Source organism: Otolemur garnettii, unplaced genomic scaffold (genome assembly GCF_000181295.1).
Source record: "Otolemur garnettii isolate 467f Iridium unplaced genomic scaffold, OtoGar3 scaffold00011, whole genome shotgun sequence".
In the NCBI taxonomy this organism is placed as follows: Eukaryota; Metazoa; Chordata; class Mammalia; order Primates; family Galagidae; genus Otolemur; species Otolemur garnettii.
The window spans coordinates 28,649,211-28,663,793 of record NW_003852406.1 but is presented as its reverse complement, the minus strand read 5'-3'; the positions used below and the strand labels follow the sequence as shown (position 1 = coordinate 28,663,793).

The window sequence follows — 14,583 nt, the reverse complement described above, 5'->3', positions numbered from 1 at the left end:
GAGAGATATGTAGAATATAGAAAGGATATGGTGGAGCTTAAGGAAATGAAGGAGACTATCAAGAACTGCAAAGATGCAAGAGAAAGTATCAAAAATAGATTAGAAGAAAGAAGATCAGAGTTACAGGATAGTGTTTGAGTTAACCTACACAGTCACAGAGGCAGAAAAGAAGAGAGAGAAAGAAGAACAGGCACTTAGAGAACTCCAAAACTCCATGAAACATTCAAACATACAAATAATAGGAATCCCTGAAGGGGAAGAAGATTGTCCCAAAGGTATGGATGCCCTACTAGAGACTATCATAAATGAAAACTTACTAAGTTTTACTAAAGATCCCAACACATTCCTTTCAGATTGATATCAAACCCAAGGTCATCTCAACTCTAATAGAGCTTCTCTAAGACACATTGTAATAAACCTGTCCAAAGTCAAGATGAAGGAGAAAATTCTGCAAGCAGCTAGGAGTAAGCATGAACTAACCTACAGGGGCAGAGCCATTAGGATGACAACAGACTTTTTAACTGAAACCTTCCAACCCAGAAGAGCATGGTCATCCACCTTCAACTTTCTTAAACAAAATAATTTTTAGCCCAGAATTCTGTACCCTGCTAAACTAAATTTCAAAATTGATGGAGAAATCAAATCTTTTACAGATATATAAGCACCAGGGAAATTCACCACAAGACCAGGTCTACAGGAAATACTTAGACCTATTCTCAACTCTGAATACCACAACAGACCAGCACCAAAGTAATCACCTTGAAGCCAAAGGCCAAACTTGGTTTCCATAATGGGGCAAAGGATAAAACTACACAAACAGACTTTCTCATAACAAGTTGAATACAATCCTTCCATACGTATCGATGCATCAAAAGACTGAATTCCCCATTGAAGAGGCATAGGCTGGCTGATTGGATAAAAAAGCATGAGCCAGCCATATGCTATCTCTAGGAAACACACCTACCCTCTGAAGGGCAAATCAAGATTCAGGATTTAGGGCGGTGCCTGTGGCTCAGTGAGTAGGGCACCAGCCCCACATACCGAGAGTGCTGGGTTCAAACCTGGCCCTGGCCAAACTGCAACAAAAAAATAGCCGGGTGTTGTAGCAGGCACCTGTAGTCCCAGCTACTCAGGAGGCTGAGGTAAGAGAATTGCCTAAGCCCAAGAGTTGGAGGTTGCTGTGAGAAAAGTGAGACTCTGTCTCTTAAAAAAAAAAAAAAAAAGACTCAGGGTTCGGAAATGGAACATAGTATTTCAAGCAAATGGAAATCAGAAGAAAGGAGGGAAAGTGCCAAGAACACATAATAGGGAAAGGACAGTTTCTTCAACAAATGGTGCTGGGATTGCATTAATGTACACAGCTATGGTTTAATTTAAAAAAAAAATAGTGCTGGGAAAACCGAATATTCACATTCAGAAGAATGAAACTGGACCCTTATCTCACACCATATATAAGAATGAACTAAAAACTGGATTAAAGACTTAAATGTAAGACCTGAAACTGTAAAACTATAGTAGAAGAAAACATAGAGGAAAAGTTTCTTTTTTTTTTTTTTTAATTGAATGGTAACTATGTACATTAATACACTTCTGGGGTGGAAAAGTTTCTTCACATCAGTCTGGGCAATAATTTTTTTGGATATGACCCCAAAACACAAGCAACAAAAGCAAACACAGATGAATGAGATTGCATCAAACTAAAAGGTTTCTGCACAGCAAAGGCAACAACAGAGTAAAGAGACAACCTATGAAATAGGAGAAAATATCTATAAACTTCACCTCTGGTAAGTGGTTAATTCATATCCAAAATATACAAGGAACTCAACAACTCAATAACAAGAAAACAATTCAATTAAAAAATGGACAAAGGAACTGAATAGATATTTCTCAAAAGAAGACATATAAATGGTTAACTGATATATGAAAAAATGCTCAGTATTGTTAATAGTCAAGGTAATGCAAATAAAAACCACAACAAGATAGCAATTCACACCTGTTAGACCATTATCAAAAAGATAAAAGTCAGCACCCGTAGCTCATTGAGTAGGGCACCAGCCACATACACCGAAGCTGGTGGGTTCAAGCCTAGCCAGGGCCTGCTAAACAACAATGGCAACTGCAACCAAAAAAAAAAAAAAGCCAGGCATTGTGGTGGGCACCTGTAGTCCCAGCTACTCGGGAGGCTGAGGCAAGAGAATTGCTTAAGCCCAAGAGTTTGAAGTTGCTATGACGCCACAGCACTCTACCAAGGGCGACATCATTACATTCTGTCTCAACAACAACAAAAAAAAAAAGACAAAAGTCATCAAGTGTTGGTGAAGATATGGAGAAAAGAGAACTCCTATACACTGTTGGTAGGAGTGTAAATTAGTATAGCCATGAGGGAAAACAGTAGGGAGGTTCTTCAAAACATTAAAAATAGAACCACCATATAATCCAGCAATCCTACCTCTGAATTATAATCAAAGAAAATGAAAATAAGCATATCAAAGAGATATGTACACTTCCAAGTCCACTGCAGCATAATTCACAACAGCCAAGATATGGAATCAACCTAAGTGTTCATCAGTGAATGAAAGGATAAAGAAAATGTAGTGTATATATGCATAATGGAATATTATTTAGCCTTTAAAAAGGAAGAAAACTTGTCATTTATGAAAAAAGATGAATCTGGTGAACAGTATGCTAAGTGAAATAAACCAAACACAGATAAACACAGTATCATCTCATTTATAGATAGAATCTAAAAAATGTCAAACTCACAGAACCAAACAATAGAATGGTGGTTGCCAGAGGATTAGGGATGTGAGGATGAAGAGAAATTGGTTAAATGATACAAAGTAAAATTTCAGTTAAATAAACTCCACAGATCTATTGTACAGCATGGAAACTACATTAAGAATAATGCATTAAGAGTATTATAACACTTGAAAATTGACAAGAGATTAGATCTTTTGTTGTTGTTGCAGTTTTGGGCCAGAGCCAGGTATGAACCTGCCACCTCTGGTATATGGGGCCAGCGCCCTACTCCTTGAGCCATAGGTGCCACCCAAAAGATTAGATCTTCAATGTTCTCAAAAATTAAGTATGTTACATTAGGTGATTAATATGTTGATTAGTTTGGTTTAATCATTTCACAAGATGCACATATCATGTAGTATACCATAAATATATGCAATTTATATTTATCAATTATACCTTAATAAAGATAGAGGGGGATTTACAACCCATCTATCCTTGCTGGGTGAATGGGGTCTGAAGACCCCATTCTTAGCAAAGTAAAGCCCCCCAGAAAGAGGAAAACTAAAAAGTAAACTGAGTAAGTGGGAACAAAAGTCAGCTGGTTTACATTTAAGCTAGCCATTGCCAGCAAGCTTCTTGCCTTTTCTGAAATTCTAGCCTATTGGGGATACAGCTTACAAACACCCTGCTAGGTCTGTGAGGAGAATAATGGTCATAGAAGAGGCTATGACAGTGTCCTAGAAAAGATACATCTTCTAGGGTGTTTCCTGCCCATTAAACCAGCAAAGCAGATACCCACTGTGGAGATTTGCATTTGCCTGGGGCAGAGACCATGGGAGTATTTTGAGCTCTGAGATACGGGCAGAAGAGCTCATATCCCTTACAGCAGAGGAAAATCCTCTGCGGTGGTGATGGGAGGAAAATGCCTCCCTCCCACTGATCCCTCAGAGGACATTAATGCTGGTGGTGTTTTACTCCACAGAGAACTAGCAAAGCTTAACACCTCCCTAGAAATCCGTGTGTGTGACCTCCTCAAGCAGGAGGCTCTCCCAATACAAGGGTCAGATTTCAGATTCCTGAAGGCTACCCTTAAGGTTAATTATAATAAAAATGGGAACTGATATGATCAATTCCAGAAACTACTGACTTCTTTGTTCCCTCCCTCATCTTACCGTCTGGGCAAATAGACTACAATAAAGGCAGAGTGGAGCAAACACTTGGTGCCATTACTGAAATCCCAGGATGGGCAATGGACCCCTGAGCTCCCACTTTTAATTCTACTCTATGTCTCTTGTCTTTCTATACTGTAGCTTCTAACTCTATACTTCTTCGGCTGATCGCCACCAGTTCCACAGGTCTCAGCAGATGATGCTCTTGGGGGCAGGACCCCATCATATCCTCACTCCCACCTCCAGCACTTCCCATCCTCCTCTCTCTCTAGAGCACTTATCACTTTATATTATTTACTTACTGGGTGTATTGTCTGTTTCAAAGAAATTGTATATGAAGAATCTGATGGCACACAACCAGTAATCAGTAACTAGCAATTGTATACCACAGTGACTGTGGGGGTTTTTCTTTGCTATTTGTCTGAATTTCTGAAATACAATTGCACTGCAGTTATAACTTTTAAAAACTATAATGGTTGAAAGTACTTCCAAATTACAAATTAAACTCAGCTTTGACTATAAAATTTTAGACCCTGAGGTCACAAATTCTAATTACCAGGCCTTTTAGAAGGGGAGAAAAAAGAACAAAGGATCAAGACTGAATTATCTCTTGAGTTCTACCAAATGCTTATATCACTGACATACTGTGTCTTGTGCACTACTTTCTATTCAATTCCATACTTGACAGATTGTCTCTGCCTCTGAAGGTCAGTGGTACTGAAGATGCATGATATTCTTTTCCTAAACAAATTCAAAATAGTTCTGGCAGCACTTAGACAAACAGGTACTACCATGTATAGATTAATAAACATATGTAAGGGATGTGTTTCACAGTAGAGTATTTAAATATCACAAAGGATTTCTAGGGAATGATCTACTTTATGACACGAATAAAAAGCCAACAGGGAGAGAACAAGCAAGAGGAAGAAGAGGAACCTGTGTCAGGTTAAATAGCTAACTAGTATATCAGCTTAGAAAGATCATGTCCTTATTTCTCCACAAAAAGAATATGAATGGGGCTCGGCACCTGTGGCTCAAGCAGCTAAGGCGCCAGCCACATACACCTAAGGTGGCGGGTTTGAATCCAGCCCGGGCCCGCCAAACACAATGATGGCTGCAACCAAAAAATAGCCGGGCGTTGTGCTGGGCGCCTGTGGTCCCAGCTACTTGGGAGGCTGAGGCAGTGGACTCACTTGAGCCCAGGAGTTGGAGGTTGCTGTGAGCTGTGATGTCACAGCACTCTACCCAGAGGGAAAGCTTGAGGCTCTGTCTTAAAAAAAAAAAAAAAGAATATGAATGGGTAATAAACATATAAAAAGATGTTGAAATCAATGACTAGGGAAATACAAATCAAAACCACAGTGAGATACAACTTCGTACCCACGAAGATGTCTAAAGTCAAAAAGACAATACAAGTGTTGAAGAGGATGTCAGTGAAAGCTGGACTCCTTACACCCTGCAGTGGGAATGTAAAATGGTACAGCTGCTTTGGCAAATAGTCTGGCAGTTCCTCAAAAAGTTAAAGGTACAGTTACCAAATGATCCAGCAATTCCACTTCTAGAGAAATGAAAACACAAGACCACACAAAAACTTGTACAGGAATGTTCACAGCAGCATTATCATGATACCCAAAAAGTAGAAAAAATCCAAATGTTCATCAACTGATAAATGGATAAATAAAATACGGTATATCTATATAACAAAATATTTGGCCTTAAAAATGAATGAAGTACTGTAAAACATGGATGAAATTTAAAAACATTATGTTAAATGAAAGAAGACAGACACTAAAGACCACAAATTACATGATTCCACTTATGTAAAATGTCATAAATAAGCAAATCCATAGACACAGAAAGTATATTAGTAGTTGGCTGGGGTAAGGGATGGCATGGAGAAGTGAGAAGGGAAGCCAGAATGGGAAATGACTCCTAATCATTACAGGATTTCATACTGGGGTATTGAAAATAAGCTAAAATTGATTGTGGTCATAGACACACAACGCTATAAATCCATGAAAAAACACTAAACTGTACATTTTAAATGGGTGAATTATAAAATATAACTCAATAAAGCTGTTAAAAGAAGAAAGCAGGCTGGACGCAGTGGCTCACACCTGGAATCCTAGCACTCTTGGAGGCCGAGGCAGGTGGATTGCCTGAACTCCCAGGTTCAAGACCAGTCTGAGCAAGAGTGAGACCTCATCTCTAAAAAATAGCTGGGTGTTGAGGCGGGTGCCTGTAGTCCCAGCAACTTGGGAAGCTGAGGCAAGAGAATCGCTTGAGCCCAAGAGTTTGAGGTTGCTGTGAGCTATGACACCACAGCATTCTACCAAGGTCAACAAAGTAAGACTCTCTCAGACCTCTGTCTCAGGGTCATCAGTTTCTTTCAAAAAGAAAGCTATTACCTAATCCATAATTTCCAAAATTTCAATCATTCAGTTAACTACATTCATGATATTTGCTATACTACACATACTATTATTTATATCTTTTAAAAATAGAACATTTTTATTCAAATAAAATTTGTACCATTATAAATATAAAATTGGTTAATATAAAATGAATTTTGATATAACAAAATATTAATGGTGGTGCTCAAATAAATAAAATTTAAGAAACTTTGAGCTATGGAAAAACAATGGCCAAGCAGAAAATAGAGCACTAAAAAAACTGATTAGCAAGCAGAGAATGAACATTAGGACTGAGCCCAAAGTGTCTGAACAGTGGCTGTCTGTAATGAATTGAAGTCTTACTTGTCTCATTCTGCCCCGTAGTCCCAGAATGTATGTGAGGATACCTGACCTGAGAGCCCTAGAGATGAAAATGTGAAGACTGGCTCAAGTGCCAGGAGGGGATACCTCTCTTTTCTTTATCTGAGTTTGGGTACACAGGTTGTAAAAGAGCAAAGAGTAAATTACAGACCCAAAGTAGTGAGAAGCCTGCTAGTAGCACAACACTAAAATATACAAGCCTATCTAGCAGCAGCCAGCCAGTATACCTACCAATTGTCCACATATTTGCCAATAAATTGTAGAAAAACTAAGGTTGCAATCACAGTCCCTTTCCAAATGTTGACAAAATCTATCACCCATGTTTTTGCCTTTTCTGAAGTTTAAGAAAAATCTGAGTATTTGCCTGAGTCTAGTACTTAAACAATGTTTTAGGCATAATCAAAAACTATTGATAATTTTTCACATCTTTGGTACCTAGAAACTAAGTACACACTTTGTAAGTCTGGGTTAACACGGTTTTCAATTCTGATTACTTCTGTATATACTGATGTGAATACATCAACCAAGAGGCATTTATTTTCTCCCATGAACATGGCATGCCCTGCTGAAACTATCAAAGCCACCTCTTTTCCAATGCTATGTCAAAAGCAGGCCGAACACACAGTGATGTCTAAAACTTGCTTCAAAACAATTTGGTTGGGGGATAGTTTTTATGGAATATTGTTGTCCATGTATAGGTCACTGTTAAAACAGATTGGTACATAGCAGTTTATTACACTATTCTTCTACTTTTGCATATATTCTTAAAACAATATATTATGAACTTACTACTTTAAGAAGTTGTCATTAAAAAGTAGAGAGACTGGCTCGGCGCCTATAGCTTAAACGGCTAAGGCGTCAGCCACATATACCTAAGGTGGCGGGTTCGAATCCCCAGCCCAGGCCCGCCAAACAACAATGACGGCTGCAACCAAAAAATAGCCGGGCGTTGTGGCGGGCGCCTGTGGTCCCAGCTACTTGGGAGGCAGAGGCAGGAGACTCGCTTGAGCCCAGGAGTTGGAGGTTGCTGTGAGCTGTAATGCCATGGCACTCTACCCAAGGGGACAGCTTGAGGCTCTGTTCCAAAAAAAAAAAAAAAAGTAGGGAGACTGAGGTAGGAGGATGGCTTGAACCCAGGAGTTGGAGATTACAGGGAGCTATGATTGCACCACTGTACTCCAGCCTGGGTGACAGAGTAAGAGCTCATCTCTAAAATAAAACAGGCTTGGCGCCTGTGGCTCAAGTGGCTAGGGCACCAGCCACATACACCTAAGGTGGCGGGTTCAAATTCAGCCTGGGCCCGCCAAACAACAGTGACGACTGTAACCAAAAAATAGCCAGGCGTTGTGGCGGGTGCCTGTGGTCCCAGCTACCTGGGGGACAGAGGCAGGAGAATCACTTGAGTCCAGGAGTTGGAGGTTGCTATGAGCTGTGTTGGCATAGCACTCTACCCAGGGGGACAGCTTAAGGCTCTGTCTCAAAAAAATAAATAAATAAATAAATAAATAATAAAATGAAACAGAACAAATAACAACAACAACAAAATAGTAACTACTTTAGCAAAACTTCATGAACTCTTTAGTATTTCATGTCACAGGAGAAAGTTTTTCCATAAATCATTTCCTTCAAATAACTTTTTAAGGCTGGCTTCACCAGTGGACTGCAGAACTTTTCCCTGTTTGTATTCTACAAGACGAATAGCCCATCAGTGAAAGCCAAACATATTTGTGGAATAGGTACCCTCCAGAAGAAAACTGCTGATATTTTATCAATGACATTTTAATTTTTGTTTACAAGCCATTTGCAGTTTTCACTTCTACAATTTCAGAAAGGCCAATTTAACACAGGATATCATATTGCATTATCAAAGAGAACTCTGCTAAACTTTCCACTGAATAACACTCCCACTTTCTCAGTGTTTAAAGAACGTTCAAGTTCACGTGTGATTTGTTTCTATTTTAAAAGTAGGCTGGACAGGTACAATGAACACTACCTGAACGATGGACACACTTAACAGCCCAGACTCAAGCATTACAAAAGTCATCTGTGTAACAACCAAAAACACCTGAACCCCTAAAAATTTTGAAATTTTAAGAAAGTACCACACCCAAGCTCTAGCCAATTTACAGGCATTAGTGTGGCCATGAATTTAGTCAATTCTTATCAGTATGTACGTACACAATTTTTAAAAACACATCACATAAATGATCTCTATACTAGTAAAAAAAAAAAAAAAAAAAATGAAGAGTTCTGTTTTTAGTTAAGAGTTTTACTTTTTTTTTGCAGTTTTTGGCCGGGGCCAGCTTCAACCCGCCACCCACGGTATATGGCGCCCTACTTCTTGAGCCACAGGCACCGCCCAATAGTTTTACTTTTTTTTTTTTTTTTTTTGAGACAGAGCCTCAAGCAGTCACCCTGGATAGAGTGCCATGGCTTCACTGCTCACAGCAACCGCCAACTCCTAGGCTCAAGCAAGTCTCCTGCTTCAGCCTCCCAAGTAGCTGGGACCACAGGCGCCCGCCACAACGTCTGGCTATTTTTTGGTTGCAGCCATTATTGTTGTTTGGTGGGTCCAGGCTGGATTCGAACCGCCACCTTAGGTGTATGTGGCTGGCGCCTTAGCCACTTGAGCCACAGGCACCGAGCCAATAGTTTTACTTTTTAAAGTAATCTAATTTTTATAGAGTTTTGATTTATAAACAGTAAAACAGGGAATAATTTTTATTTATTGAACCAAGCTTTAGACTTTGAGGTTTTTTGTTTCTTGTTTTGTTTTTGCTAATTTTTAGCAGAACTTATCGATTTCACAGAAGAACAGATAATAGTTAATAATCAAAGATATCTTTTTAGTTATATGCTGCCAATTAATATTGCTGCTAATAACTACTGATAAATACTATGGGAATTAGATATCCAAAATGTGTAGGATCACATAAAAAGGTAGGCCTGTTCTCCTCCTCATATACCTGTTTTAACCAATCTTATCCATACAACTACTTAAACCACAAATCTAGGAAATGCATTTCATCATTCTCTTTCCTATATCGTGTTACTCAGCAATCCAATTAACATTTTATTATTAAATCCTACTATGTATAAAAAAATTTACATAGCAATATCACCTATTCATTTCATTATGCCCAATTGTATTCAACATTTCTGGTAAACGCTATAATTTGGGGGTCTGTTTTTTGGGGGGCACTCCCTATAGTTCAGTTGCATTCAGAGCAAAGAAAAAAACTTTCAATCATACTAGAAGAAACTCAGCCCTAGGTTTGGAATCTGCACTCAAACTACACGTGCAATAAAGACAATATTCTGTTAATGCAACTGATCTGCTGCTGCATTTGTCTGCTGACTACTAGTCACCAGAGTAATCTGTTACAACATACAGCTAGCTTTGCTTGTAAAAATGCAAGAACCCATATGCCAGTCATTACTCCCATCACTAACATTGTAAGCTAAGTGCATTCTTTAATATACTCTATCTTATACCTTTATATTTATATCTTGGCATAAACAGACAACTCTGCTTAAAATAATGAGTGCCTCATAAACCCTATTTTGACTATCTGGACACCTCCTCCTTATCTGTCTCAAGTCAGTTTCAAATCATAAAAACCTAACTTATGATAACTTAACAATAAAGCCATTTAATTATTTCATGTAACAAGAGGCTAGAGGTAGGTATTTCCAGGTTTGGTGGAGTGGATAAACAGTGTTATTAGGGGCCCAGAATCTGTAGATTTTACCATACCATCATCTTTAACATGTTAGCTCCTCATTCTCATATTTTAGGATCAAACTCACAAATAGGCTGCATTAAATCCAGCCATCAGGTCCTTGACCAGTATTACCAGGAGAGAAAAAGAACAGGGACAAAAGGCTATCTTTTGGTTTTAAAAATCTTGGGCCCTTTATCCATGAAGCAAAATATTGCCCAAAAACCTATTTATTTGGCCATACTTAGAAACATGGAAACCAGATCCATAGGGAACATAGAGACAAAAACCTGAAATTAATGGGAATGTTGTGACAAGTCTAGACAAATGATTTATCCCTTTGTGCAGTATACACTGACAATCAAAAGATTCCATAAACATGGGGAAAAGGGGGAAATGTTGATGCTGAGTAATTATCTTTTCCATATTTTGAAATTTTGATTTATCTACTACTTTTTAAATAAAAATTCTAGTATCTAAAAATAAATAAAATCAGGTTGGGTTGTGGTTACATATAAAGAGGAAAGACAGAATCTCAAGTCTCTTCATCTTATTTATCTTTAAAATATTTCTGTACACTGGGTGTTTGTGACAGGTGCCTGTAGTCCCAGCTACTTGGGAGGCTGAGGCAAGAGAATTGCTTAAGGCCAGGAGTTTGAGGTTGCTGTGAGCTGTGACACCACAACTCTCTACCAAGGGTGACATCGTGAGACCTTATCTCAGAAAAATAAATAAATATATATATATATATAATAAATTATTTCTATAAAGGCCAGGCATAGTGGCTCACACCTGTAACCCCAGTACTTGGGAGGCCAAGATGAGTAGATTGCCTGAGCCCACAGGTTCAAGACCAGCCTGAGCAAGAGCAAGACCCTATCTCTAAAAAATAGCAGGGCATTGTGATGGGTGCCTGTAGTCCCAGCTACTTGGAAAGCTGAGGCAAGAAAATCACTTAAGCCCAAGAGTCTGAGGTTGCTGTGAACTATGATGCCACGACACTCTACCAAGAGCAACAAAGTAATACTCTGTCTCAAAAAAAATAGTGTAAAGTAGTTAAATGAAGGCATTAATAAAGTCTTGAATACTTGATATCAAACCAATCTTTTAGTGATTCTTAAATACCTACAAAGCATTTTTAAAGACTGTATTTAAAACACTATATCCCTAGCACTCTCGGAGGCCAAGGCAGGTGGAATGCTTGAGCAGTCAACCTGACCAAGAGGGAAGACACTCATCTCTACAAAAATAGAAAAACCAGCTGGGCATTGTGGCAGGCACCTGTAATCCCAGCTACTAGGGAGGCTGAGATAAGAGGATGCCTGAGCCCAAGAGTTTGAGGTTGCTATGAGCAATGATACCACGTACTCTACCCAGGGTGACTGAGACTCTGTCCTAAAAAAAACAAAATAAAACACTATATCCTCTGGAACCGTCACCAAAATTATTCTTTTATAAATTTGTAAAGTAACACTGATTATGTTTCCATGGTTGTTTTTCCTAAATGAGCAGGTGGTTTACCATAGATAGCACTATGGTCTGGATGTCTGCATTCCCCAAAGTTCATATTCTGAAATCCTAGCTCCCAAGGTGACAGTATTAAGAGGCAGATGCAGGGGTCCTCAAACTACAGCCCGCTGGCCAGATGCAGCCTGCCTAGGACATTTATCCGGCCCGCCAGGTGTTTTTGCCACCACTGCCTGTCCTGCTTAGCAACCAACTCGTCCTGGGGCCCACAGTCCCGCTCTCCAACAGTCTGAGGGACAGTGAACTGGCCCCTGTTTAAAAAGTTTGAGGACCCCTGAAGCCTTTAGGAGATGTTTAGACTGTAAGGACAAGGCCCTCAAGAATGGGATTAATGCCCATAAAAGAGGCCAGAGAGAGATACCCTCACCCTTTCCACAATGCGAAGACACAGCTATAAGTTGCCATATATAATCCAAAAAGCAGGCCCTTACTAAACACTGATTCTGCTAACATTAAAATCTTTTGTGACAGCAGGCCAAGTAGGCTAAATCACATAGAGAATTTTTTAAATGCAGCTCAAGGGAGTGGGAAGAAAGGAGCAAGAATTTGTTGAGGGCTTATCATGGGTCATAAACAGTATAAATGTTTTACATATACCTCATTTATTGCAATCAATAAATCTATGACAGCTTGGCCCCCGTGCTTAGTGGTTAGGGCACCAGTCACATACACCAGGGCTGAAGGATTTGAACAACAATGACAACAACAACAAAAAATAGCCAGGCATTGTGGTGGGCACCTATAGTGCCAGCTACCTGGGAGGCTGAGGCAAGAGAATCACCTAAGCCCAAGAATTTGAGGTTGCTCTAAGCTATGACGCCACAGCACTCTAAAGAGGGCAACACAGTGAGATTGTGCCTGAAAAAATAGATGAATAAATAAATCTGAGACGCAGATTTACAGATAAGGAAATGAAAGCTCAAAAAAATTTAATTTGCCAAAGGACAAGTGATGGAGCTGGGATTCAAACTGATCATTCTGCCTTCAAAGCCATCAGATCACTCCCACAAAGACAACTTTGCAAATCATATTAAAAATTGACTTTTTGATAAATTAAAAGTTTTAATTCCTCAGTGGATATTATTCACATCACTTCAATATGTGGCATAAATCAATCTGCACCCAACAAGTTTTGAGCAAAAGTCAATGTTAACAGAAAAATTCCAAGAGACAGAGCACCAATTTAGGCCAAAGTAAGATAGTAGACAGCCTAATCCCAGAGCTACCACTCACCAGCCAGTGATCTAGAGCAATTAATCTTTGTGAGCCTCAGCTTCCTCATTCATAAAAGAGCATAACTCTAGTCCCACCTCTCTCATCATTCTCTCAGGTTGTTTATAAGGATGAAAAGTTCATACTGATGTTATCAATTTTAACTTTAAAAAAATGCAATACACGTAAGGAATTAGTATTTATTAAGTAAGATTATAGTAAACAGTTATTTTCATGGAAAATTTAACATGGCACAAACAGAATGAGAAACACTGTCCCCCAAGCACCAGGAAGCTGCTCAGGAACAGGCATCTCAGGCATCTCAGCGGGAGCCACCTGACAGTAGCAGGTGCCGCTCGGAGGACCAATTTTCTGCCTGCTTTGTAATAATCCTGTCACTCCCTGGAGCCTGTTCTCCACTCTACCTGGTTTCAAGAACGCGCCTAGAAAACGGGGATGGGGGCGGGGGGAAGGAAGGCGCGAAGCAGCTGCCGAGAAAAGAGAAGCAGGAGGCTGGACTCCACTCTCCCCAGGCGTGAGGTCCTGGTTAAACCCTGCACCCCTCTGGGCCTCAGCATACGCATTTGTTGGATGGAGACCATTCCCGCCCTGCTTCCCCAGCAGAGCTAAGACCAGGGTCACGGCGCAGGAAAAGCACGGTAAACTCCGCAGAGAACCAGAGATGGCGATGGCGATCACCTGTCAGATGAAGGGAGGGGAGGGAGGCTGCTCTGGAGGCCCCTTGCAGTTCTCACATTCCAGAAGCCTTGTCACGCGCGGCTGGGGGCCCCCACTCACCAGGAGTGGTGAGGCAGACTCCCACCCACCCTCGGACCCCGTGCCGCGCGGGGTCCCATGTCCGTCGCACTCCCGCTAAGAACGCAGGGCAGGCAGCCGCCCTCCCGGACAGATTTAGGAGCCTTCTCACCTCCCCTCAGAAGTCCCCCCAACCGACCCCGGGGCCCTCCCAAGCGACCGCGGCTCCCCTCCCCCAGCAACGATCCCTGCCCGCTCTGCCTGCACTCCCAGGTGAGGGAGAGGTGAAAGGGCGTACTTCGCCGCCATTTTGTCCCCCTGGCCCCAGCAACGGGTCCAGCCGGCCCGCGCCCCAGCCCCAACCCGCCCGGGTGTGCGCGATGCGCGCCCCTCGCGGACACTCACCCCCGGCGGCCCTGCGCAGTTCGGACGGCTCAGAGCGTCCCGCCGGGAAAGGGGCGGGGCGGCCTTGGAGGGGCGGGGCGGTGTCCCGGCGCACCACGTGACTCCCAGCGCCAGCCGGGCGGCTCGCAGCTCGCGGCCGCCCGCGCGCAGGCGCAGTCCGGTTTGCGCCGTTGGTCAGCTTAGGCGGGAGGTAGAGGGCGCGGCTGCGTCTCGGAAGCGGTTCTTTACTGTTCGCACCGCGGGCACCTCTTTTGGAATCAATCTCTTCCCCTCCCC

At 41.2% G+C, this 14,583-nt stretch overlaps 1 protein-coding gene across 1 annotated transcript in view; it reads right to left on the bottom strand.

The window, feature by feature from the left end:
• Nucleotides 1-14,346, bottom strand: part of SCAPER (S-phase cyclin A associated protein in the ER) — a 444,723-nt gene extending 430,377 nt beyond the window's left edge. The window contains exon 1 of the mRNA XM_012801961.2: nt 14,308-14,346. The gene's annotated coding sequence lies outside the window, so the exon portion shown is untranslated. The remainder of the gene's footprint in view (nt 1-14,307) is intronic.
• Between the last annotated feature and the right edge of the window lie 237 nt (nt 14,347-14,583).